The sequence below is a fragment of the Amblyomma americanum genome, chromosome 1, assembly GCF_052857255.1.
Source record: "Amblyomma americanum isolate KBUSLIRL-KWMA chromosome 1, ASM5285725v1, whole genome shotgun sequence".
Taxonomy (NCBI): Eukaryota; Metazoa; Arthropoda; class Arachnida; order Ixodida; family Ixodidae; genus Amblyomma; species Amblyomma americanum.
Genome location: NC_135497.1, coordinates 549,502,173 through 549,513,379, shown reverse-complemented (window position 1 = coordinate 549,513,379; position 11,207 = coordinate 549,502,173). Strand labels below are relative to the sequence as shown.

The 11,207-nt window shown below is 50.8% G+C and overlaps 1 non-coding gene across 1 annotated transcript; it reads right to left on the bottom strand.

Moving 5' to 3' along the window:
* Positions 1-5,000: 5,000 nt before the first annotated feature.
* Positions 5,001-5,074, bottom strand: TRNAP-CGG (transfer RNA proline (anticodon CGG)). The gene has a single exon. It is a non-coding gene; the product is annotated as a tRNA-Pro (tRNA).
* Positions 5,075-11,207: the final 6,133 nt, after the last annotated feature.

The following is an 11,207-nucleotide window of genomic DNA, read 5'->3' as shown; positions in this document are numbered from 1 at the left end:
AAGACGATGTACAAGCAGATCTTCGGCACAGCAATGGGAGCCTCCATTTCCGTAGTCTGCTCCAACCTGGCCCCTAGAAACGATAGAGAGTCGTGCGCTTGCGTCGTTCGACCCGCCACCTAGGTTTTTCCTGTGGTACGTCGACGACTGTTTCTGCATCATCCAACGACAGGATGCGGAAAAATTTCTACGGCACCTGAACTCATTTCAAGAGAGCGTTCAGTTCACGATGGAAGAAGAGAGCAATGGGCGCCTCCCTTTCCTCGACGTCCTCATCGAACGAATAGCAAACGGCATCACGACGAGCGTGTACAGGAAGCCTACCCACACAGGGAAGTACCTGAATTTTCATTCTGCGCACCCAATAGGGCAGAAACGCTCCGTTGCCGCGGCGCTTTACAATCGTGCCTTGAAGCTTTGTTCAATCCCATGCAAAAGAACTCGTGAAGTCTGCCGCATAAGAAAGGAGCTTTCAAAGAACGGATACCCGCGTCAAGTGCTACAATCACAAGAACGACACGCTGCGGCCCCTCAAGCCGAAGCAAAAGCAGCCAATAAGAAAAAACGTGCAGCCATCCCATATGCCCCTGGTGTCAGCGAGATGTTATGCCGGATACTGGCTGACTACGACATCCAAGTTGCCCATGTCCCATCCAGCAAGCTCAGAAACCATTTGGTACGAGCAAAGGACCCGCTTGAAAAGACCAGCTACCCTGGGGTAGTTTACAAAATTCCTTGCAAAGAATGCGGTGCAGCCTATATAGGCGAAAGAGGGGACTTCAGGACACGATTCAAAGAACACCAGCGTGACGTCAAAAACAAAAAAGTGATTTCTAACGCTCTCGCCGAACACCAGCAAAACACGGGCCACTTGATTGACTGGGATTCCACGCGCATACTTGAGAAAGAAAAATCATTATCTACTCGTCTGCTCAAGAAATCCCTTCACATACAAATGACAAGCCAGCGAATGACAGGACGCAGGGCAATCTACCCGAGATATACATCCGCACGATACGCAACGTTTTCCCTACATAAGCAGCAGCCCGTCTCGTTTTTCATCCCATTGTGAACAAGGCACCCGTAGTGGTGCCGAAACGTCAATTCTCTTACGGTTATTTTTTTCCTTTATGACTTTGGCGAATGTTGGTTTAAAAGGATATGCTGAATTCTTGGAACATTTTGCGGCAGTAATTCTACAACGTCATAAATACGGGCTGTAGTAGTGTTTTCGTAGCGTTTTCTGGAACTCTCAAAGGATATCAAGGAACGCGGTAAAGCAGCTCTGATAGGTTTGTCGGACATGACAGTCGCAAGAGCGTGATACAGATTTCGTTAACGAGCTGCCAAACAATTTGTAAACAATTTGAGTCCGACAGTAAAGAATTACAAAAAATTCGTTGCACGCACTTAGGTATCTCTTAGCTACGGGAAGCCGAAAGCAATTTGCGACTCATTGCACTGATTTGAACTGGCCGCGCTTGATTTCATTTCACGATAGAGGAGAAGAGCAGCTGACGCGAGCGTGGCACCACGTTACCCAGGTGACGTGACCTATGTGGCGATGTTACGGACGGACGGTCACCGTCAGTATGAGCCATTAAAGGCTATCACCTTAATACAGCACAACTTCCTTAATCACCGTCACCTCGCTACACTTATTTTCGAACTCTCAGGTATCATTATTACTATTGCATGACGGAAGCCAACAGTCAACGAAAGCAAGGAGCATAGGGGATGTCTTTTTTATTTGTAGTTTTCCATAAATTGGAGGTTAATAAAAGCAGAAGAAACAACCACATGCCGCAGTGGAATCCGAGCCCACGACCTCCGAATTTCGCGTCTGGTGCTCTACCAACTGAGCAACGGAGAAGCGAAATTCGGAAATGGTGGGCTCTAATCCTACCGACGGCATGTGGTTGTTGTTTTTCCAGCTTTTAAAAATCTCACACTGACGAAAAACTATAAATTAAACCCGCCTCCCCCCCATTGCTGCTTGGTTTCGGTGGCTGTGGGCTTCTCTTATGCCATAACGAGCATTTCTTTTCCGTTACTTCTATGCATAAAGGAACCCACAAAGGGGTTCTCAATAAAGTTGCGATATGTTTGGGATGTTAAAAGACGCCACTTCATAATTATCCTCCAGCAAGAATTATTCTATGCCGTTTCGTGGAAGCTGAGTTATATGCTGACAGAATTTGAACTTCCGCGTCTTTGCGCCTTTCCCTCTCTCGCACACCAAAACGGCGGCGCTGCTCTAGATTCCGTAATTGGAGTACGCAATTTTATAGCTCTCCGACTCCCTCGTCCCCCTACTCCTAGTACTTTTTTTAGCCTCTCCAAGCAATGCCTCCTGAAGAACGTGCCTGAAGCGTCTCCTAGATTTCAATGGGCCCCGAGATCGCCACGACATTGCGCAGACTGGTCGCTAGGCGGCGCTAAAAGATGACCATCCATATCGGTTTCAATGGCTGGGAGACTGTGATGCACGGCGCCCGATCATGGTGTTTCATCCTTCTTTCGGACTTTAAGCAACAACTTTATTTTGTTATTAATAAAAACATGTTTTTGAATGTCTCAGAATGCAACAAATGCTTAAGAAGTCTGATCTCACTTCCACATAATACTGAAAGAGGATCATCAGTTTCGATTTCGAAATCTGAAAGCGTGCTGTGCACGCCGTTCTATCATGCCCTTTAGGACCTTTTGCCTGCTGCATGATTAGTAACTTTTGGACGGTTTACAACAAAAGGAACATGTTCGAAACATCCATATTGCAACAAGTGCTTGAAATGGCTAGAAATGAGCAAAATATGTAGTTGCACTGCATGAGGCGTGGTTGTATATTGTACTGCTGCCAATGCCAAGAAATCAATTACTAATTCGGACAAGCAAAAAGCTAAAATAAACCAGGAGATAGAACAAGGACAGGAGTAAGTTCGGAATTACCTGAGCTCTCAACTGTAGCCAGGTGACCCGTGGAAAAGCAGGACTGCATGGCGCTCAATGGATGGAAGCGGTAACCTTCCTGGGGAGTCGTTGGACCGCAGGGGGCACATCCCTCATATCTAATGTTCTTAGAATTTTGCGAAGGGCGCGTCTGTTACAATCTTGCTGCGGAGCATTGCGAGAGCTGTTTCGATCGGGTGAAGCAGATCTTGGAAGGCCCAGCCTGCGCTGTTTCTGGTCACTTTTCCGACGAGCTTTCGCCGCACGGTAATTCCTTGAAAAATTGGCAGTGGCTTAGCTCGGCTATGCCAGGATATACATAGCGAAAGCTAAGGCTTAGCATTGTTAGCCTTGGTTAATCTTGACTGCATGTCTATGGAGGTTAGTCTTGTTCTCTAGCAATGTTGTCGCATTAAAGACGACGCAACTGTGGTTGCGACGCACGCGCTCTCTACTTTTCAATCCTCCGACGTGTTATCAGGCATGCGACGCAACTGGCGAAGCGAGCGGAGGAGAGTGCAACGAGGAGGAACGCGGTGTGACGTCATACCAAACGGCGGCGGTGGCGAGCGCGCGGTGTGACGTCATGCCAGATGGCGCGGCGAGCGCGCAAAGCACAGTAACCGTCTCACATATCACATATAAAGCGCGTTGTGACGTCATGTGGCTCCTCGGAGTACGGCCACGATGAAATCCCAAATTCGCGGCCAGCAAAGCTTTCGCTTTGAAACTGAAAATTGAAAGTTGCATTTTGAGGAATGCAGGAAAAACGCTAAGGCGCCCGGCCCGTGTGCTGTGCGATGTCTCCAGGGGGTCGAAATTATTCCGGAGCCCTCCACTACGGCACCTCTCTCTTCCTTTCTTCTTTCACTCCCTCCTTTATCCCTTCCCTTACTGCACGGTTTAGGCGTCCAATAATATGTGAGACAGATACTGCGCCATTTCCTTTCCCCCAAAACCAATTATTATTATTATTATTATTATTAATATTATTAAAATTATTAGTATTATTGAGGAAAGGCGCGGCGCTGCGCAGCAACGGCGGAACACCTGTGGCTCAGTGCTACAAGTAGTGACTAGGGGGCGAGAGAGCGAGTGAAATTGCCGCGAGGCGCGCGTTGTGATGTCATGTGCCTCCTCGGAGTACCGCCACGAGGAAATCGCTAGATTGCGGCCAGTAAAGCTTTCGCTGTAATAACGTTACCAGATTTCAAATAAACCCATGCCCTTCTTCTATACTTTCCGCAAGAAACACAGCTCGCTAGGTTCATGTGTGCTGCACACACGCACAGCTACTTTGGGAGTAATACAGCAGGCCTGATTGACCGGATTTCTCTAAATGACAAGCACGTGCGTTGATGGAATGACAACTGGAACCAGGGGAGTGTCAGACATGGCGAGCGACTTGTCAATAAAAAAAAACTGCGTTTTAAGGCACAGACACGTGCGCACTTACAAGGAAAAATGGCATGCGTCGGTGCGATGAAGGCGGCGGAAATCGCTTCTTAGTGCAGTTTCAAACCCGCCGCGGTGGCTCAGTGGTTAGGGCGCTCGGCTACTGATCCGGAGTTCCCGGATTTGAACCCGACTGCGGCGGCTGCGTTTCGATGGAGGCGAAACGCTAAGGCGCCCGTGTGCTGTGCGATGTCAGTGCACGTTAAAGATCCCCAGGTGGTCGAAATTATTCCGGAGCCCTCCACCACTACGGCACCTCTTTCTTCCTTTCTTCTTTCACTCCCTCCTTTATCCCTTCCCTTACGGCGCGGTTCAGGTCCCCGGCGATATGTGAGACAGATACTGCGCCATTTCCTTTCCCCAAAAACCAATTATATATATATATATATATATATATATATATATATATTAGCAGAGAAGGTAAAGTAAATAAGGGGCCCGTTCTAGAAACTTATGAAGGGAGCCAACAGTCACCGAAACCAAGGTGCATAGGGGAACGTTATCATTAGTATTTTTTTAATGTGTTGTGCTTATCAGGGGGATAATATTACTTAGATTAATAAATCGCTTAAAGAAAGCATCAGAAAAAACAACCATGCCGCCGGTGGGATCCGAACCCACGGCCTCCGAATACCGCGTCCGGTGCTCTTACCAACTGAGCTACGGCGACGGCTCTCCAATCTGCTGCTCTCGTTGGTATTTATGTTTACTTGTTGTACGCGAACCTTGAGAGTGTTCACCAGCGCCGCCCTCGACCATAGCGGCGGACGTAGCACGTCCTGTAATACCGCGAGCGTGACGTGGAACGTCATCTAACGGCCAGGGCGGAAACTGTGCGAGAGCCCTCTTAAGCAACCTGTGGCATCAAGACTGCCAGAGCCGAGACCCTCGTTAAGCTATTAGCAGAGAAGGTAAAGTAAATAAGCAGCCCGTGTGACAAACTTATGAAGGGAGCCAACAGTCACCGAAACCAAGGTGCATAGGGGAACGTTATCATTAGTATTTTTTTTAATGTGTTTTGCTTATCAGTGGGATAATATTACTCAGATTAATAAATCGCTTAAAGAAAATTACTTAGAAAGCAGCAGAAAAAACCACCATGCCGCCGGTGGGATCCGAACCCACGACCTCCGAATATCGCGTCCGGTGCTCTTACCAACTGAGCTACGGCGACGGCTGTCCAATCTGCTGCTATCGTGGGTATTTATGTAATAAGCTCCCAACAACCTCCGACGGTTGAAACTGCCGCCAAACAACCCGCAGATGGCCCGGCCCAGCATATTACTGAATCATTCACCGAGGCTGATTATGCAGGCGCAAAGCTTCATTATGCAAACAAAAAGCCAGGCGCACCACCCTGCCGCCGGTCTCCTTTTCCTCCTAATACCCTCTTTACACGGGCAGCCTTAACCATGGTTAAGCTTAACTGTGGTTATAGGACTTAACTATGGTTAGCGCAAACGGTAGTTGGCCGCGCTTACACGCGGTTTAGGCATGTCGGTTAGTGTGACGGAAACCACCATGTGATCACCTCCATTGCGAATTTGTGACTGCACGTATACTACTGTATTATTAAATACGGTTACTTTAAAAAGGATAAATGAAAGAAAAAAAAGGTTGTTTATCGCACTGCCCCCTGCGGGGCAGAGCTTTGGTTACGCATGTGGCGGACATTAACGAAAAGCAAAAAGAAGTGTACAAACGATGGTTTTAGCTGACTTTTTAGCCGGCATAATAGCCACTTGTAGCCACTACTGTGCTGGGAACCGTCGTGGGAGCATTGTGCCTCTTTTGATTGCAAGCGCACCTCGTGTACGTGATCAGTGCAGTCACGTGCGGCGTCTAATTGCCTGCTTACGTTCTGTGTGTGCAATATCGTGTATTGTGAGTGTGTCGACATTCAGCATTCAGGCTGCGATGGCTTCACGCGGGCCTGTGGCGGATGGTGGGGACGACGCCGACGTTGAGTTTTGGGCTGTGTTTGCGGCGCATCAGGCAGCACTTCAACGTCTCCGCATGCAGCGGCTTGCTCTGAGCGCCGAAATCGACATGCTGGAAGCGAAAAGTAGGCGTCATCGCAGGCGATCGAAACGCCTTTTGTTGGCGGCGGTTCTTCAATGCACGCGGCAGCGAGCGTTATGGATGTATCCACGCCCAAATTCGTGGTACGAGACGACGTTGCCCCATCTTCCGGACAGCGGTTTCCGCGATAATTTCAGAATGAACCACCCCACATTTCACTATATTGTGGGCGTTTGCGAGAACATGCGTCGGCAAGACACCAGCATGCGAAAGGCAATCGCTCTGGAAAAACGCGTGGCGATTGGCCTTTACGGCCTCGCAACGTCAGCTGAAGGGCGGACTGTAGCGAACCTTTTTGGGGTGAGCCCTGCCTCTGTGAACATGATATTTCGCGAGTTCTGCGCCGTAATTGTGAACAGCTTGGAAGCTCAACTTGTGTGTTTCCCGAAGTTGCATGAATTGCAGGAGCACATGCGCCAGTTCGCTGCAGTTTGTGGCTTTCCTCAAGGTGTTGGTGCCCTGGATGGCTGCCACATCGAGGTGTGCCCTCCAAAGGAAGAGGCGGCAGATTATTTTAACTATAAAGGGTGTTACAGCATCATCCTCCTCGCTGTGGTTGACCACAAGTACAAGTTTTTGTACACCAACAGTGGGAGTCCTGGCAAAAATAATGACTCTGCAGTGTTTCAAACCTCACGACTTCCGCGTATTTTAGACAGTGACCTGTTTCAATTAGAAACAAGGACAATTCAAGGGGTGCAAGTTGGCCCAGGGCTTCTTGCTGACCAAGCGTTGGCCCTGCAGAGGAATGTAATGAAGCCCTACTCCTTTTCTGGAACTGCTGGGTCGCCCGCACAGACCTTCAACTACCATCTGTCAAGTGCCAGACGTGTCGTAGAAAATGCGTTTGGACGTGTTAAGGCACGCTTGAGAATGCTGTTGAAAGGCCTCGAGTGCAGTATTCACAATGTGAACATTGTTGTCCGAGCTGCTTGTGTGCTACACAATGTCTGCGAGCAATTCAGTGATGGGTGTGATGCAGGATGGCTGAGTGCGGTGCAAAGTGCAAACGAAAGGCGTCCCCAACCAGTATACACGAGTAGCCGATTAGAGCCGTCAGGAGTAGCAATAAGGAATGCCCTGGCGAACCACCTTGCAGGCAACTGAAGCATTTTGCATAAATCTGGCCAATCTGGCATAAGGTGGCACAATCTTTAGCTTTTCGTGAGAGCTACAAAAACAGACGCTTAGTTTTTTGCTGATCGGCAGAGATTTGGTTGTTTCATTACCAGTTTATAAAAAGAAGAGCGTCCACTTCTGAACAGGCCATAGCAAAGTTAAGAGAAAAGTGACAACAGAGATGAATGGTAATGTATGCATATTCAAATAACCTAAAATGAGTGATATCAGAAGACATTGTTGTAAGACTGGACACGGGCTTTAGAATGTTCAGACGCTGGCGCTCAACGAAGAAGACGACGAGAAGCGCCGAACACTCCGAAGCTCGTGCGTTCTCTGGACTGAACGCGGTCTCTGATCTGTGCCTGGATGGTTCCGCTGGTTGTTCGTGACGCTGTGCTTATTACTGTGCTGTGCTCTTATTACTGTGCTGTGGTGTGGTGTGCTGTGTGTGCTGTATTAGTAGTGTGCTGTGTTCTTATTACAAGTGGTGGAGGTGCCAACAATCCCTCGCCCTGGAGCTTCGCACCCGCGCATTGCCTACCACCTGCGGTCGCGGCCCTCACCTGCTGCCCGTCTGCAGGCCCCCTACCCGGCAGTTAGAACCCCAGCGACCTGCAACCCCACCTTACCATCTGGTTGCCCACCCCCGATCACAGCTGCAGCCACTCAACCCCTGGTGCACACAAGACAACCGCACTATTTGCTACGCCTGTGGCATCGCTGGTCATGTGGCTCGTTTGTGTCGCAGTCGTGACCACCGTCCCTACGATTATAGGCGTGAGCCAACGTACGACCTTCCGCCGTCGTCCTCGCCTGCGTCACACTTGCCGCCTCCGGATTCCTCTCCTAGTTACCATCCCCGCTCCCACCGCTCGCCGTTTCCTGGCCGTCGTTCCCGTTCTCCAATGCTCCGTCGCCAACCCACCGTCCACGCGGAAAACTAACCACCGCAGTTCAGGAGGCAAGAACTGCGTCATCAGCGGCTCACTCAAGACCTGTTTCTGCACCTGCCAATATTACTGTTTTCGTTGAAGGAGTCGCCGTCGAAGCACTTGTTGACACTGGCGCAGCCGTTTCGGTTCTCAGTCACACCCTCTGTCGCAGACTCAAAAAAGTGACGACGCCCCTTCCTCCCGTTTCTTTCCGCACGGCCAGCGCTCAGGACATTCGACCGTTAGCCGCCTGCACCGCCCGCCTGCTCATCGGGAACGTTCCCTACACAATCGAGTTCATCGTCCTCGCCCGCTCCTCTCATGACGTTATCCTTGGTTGGGACTTCCTCTCCTCACATCACCCTGTTATTGACTGCGCCCGTGCTCAGCTTGACTTGTCGCCCTACAGTGACGCCCCCTTGGACGTAACCGGTGCTGCTGCCACTACTGTGGTCGTCTCAGAGGACACAGACGTTCCACCTTTCTCTTCAGTGCTGGTGCCTCTTTCTTGTGCTGTGCTCTCAGATGCAACTGTGACTTATACCCCCTCTTTACCATGCACTGACCAGAAGTCTGTTTTGCTGCCTCATGCTGTGCTGAGAATTGTTCGTGGCTCCAGCGCTATTTATGTGGCCAACCCGTTCTCCTGCCCTACCACTTTACTCCGTGGCCAATCGCTTGGTAACGTTGCTGTTCTCGATCCCGCCTCTGCATACCCCCTCGTCGTTAGCACGGCCGGCCTTCACGTCAGCGCCATTACGCCTGTTCCCATCACGAATCAGTCGTCTGTCGATATTTTTCACCATTCCGTCGACGCCGCTCTGACGTCTACTCAACGATACCAGCTTGTAGCCGTTCTGCAGCGTTTTCAAGCTTCGTTTGACTACCGGCAACCTTCCTTGGGCCACACCACCACCGTTACCCACTGTATTGACACTGGAACGCATGCCCCTTTGCGCCAACGTCCGTACCGCGTGTCAGCCTCTGAGCGCAGCATCATTGACGCCCAGGTGACCGACATGCTCCAGCGTCACGTGATACAACCGTCTCACAGCCCGTGGGCATCGCCAGTGGTTCTGGTCAAGAAAAAAGACGGAGGCCGATCGCCCAAAAGCTGCATTCGTCACACCCGAGGGGCTCTATGAATTTAATGTCATGCCCATCGGCCTCTGCAATGCACCCGCCACATTCGAGCGCATGATGGACAACATACTCCAAGGGCTCAAATGGCACACATGCCTTTGTTATCTAGACGACGTTGTAATCTTTTCCTCGGACTTTCCGTCTCGCCTCCAGCGCCTCGAGGCTGCTCTTCGCTGCCTGGCCGACGCTGGCCTCCAACTTAATTTGAAAAAGTGCCGCTTCGGAGCTCGGCAGCTCACCATTCTCTGTCATGTCGTGTCGAAAGATGGCGGTCTCCCGTACCCGGCCAAGTTGCGAGCTGTGGCTGAATTTCCAAAGCCCACTTCTGTAAAAGACCTCCGCAGCTTCGTCGGCCTCTGCTCCTACTTCCGCCGCTTTGTCCGCAATTTTGCCACTATCGTCGACCCCCTGAACAAGCTCCTTTCCAGCCACGACCTTTCGGCCTGGTCGCCAGCCTGTGATGAAGCGTTTACGACACTCCGTCGCCTCCTCACCACTCCACCAATTTTGCGTCACTTCGACCCTCGTTCTCCGACGGAACTCCACACCGATGCCAGCAGCGTCGGCCTCGGTGCAGTACTCGCTCAACGCAAGCAAGGCTTTGACGAATACGTTGTCGCTTACGCTAACTGGACACTCACAAGAGCTGTAGCCAACTATTCTGTCACCGAGAAGGAGTGTTTAGCCATCCTTTAGGCGATTGTCAAATTTCGCCCCTACCTGTACGGGCGCCCTTTTGACGTTGTCACCGATCACCATGCCCTCTGCTGGCTGTCCTCTTTGAAAGATCCCTCTGGTCGACTGGCGCGATGGGTTCTGCGACTCCAAGAGCACGACATTCGCGTTATCTATTGTTCCGGCCGCAAACATGCCGGTGCTGATGCCCTCTTACGTTCCCCTGTACCATCTGAGGCAGCGCCTTGTATATCCGCCCTGCCTTCTTTGAAGTTTGAGTTCGCTGGTATGGCTTCCGAGCAATGCAAAGACCCGTGGATCATTTGCCTTTTTGATCTATCTGGCCAATCGTCTCGACCTCCTTCCCGTGCTCTCCGTCGTGAGTCCCACCATTTCGCCATCCGAGACGAGCTCCTTTACCGCCGCAACTATCTCCCGGATGGGCGCAAGTGGCTTCTCGTCATTCCGACACATCTGCGCTCCTTCATTTGCTCTTCCTATTACGATGATCCCCAGTGTGCCCATGCCGGATTCTTGAAGACTTTCATCCATCTACGACAGCGGTACTACTGGCGTGGGATGGCCCATTACGTCTGCCAGTACGTTCAGTCCTGCACTGCATGCCAGCGACGGAAACATCCACGTCGCCGACCCACCGCTCCTATGCAGCCGCTGCCTTGCCCAGTACAGCCCTTCGAGCGTGTTGGCATCGACCTCTATGGCCCTCTTCCCAGCACATCAGCCGGGAACCGCTGGATCATCGTTGCCATCGACCACCTTACACGTTACGCTGAAACATCGCCTTTACCATCTGCTACAGCCCACGACATTGCATCCTTCATTCTCCAT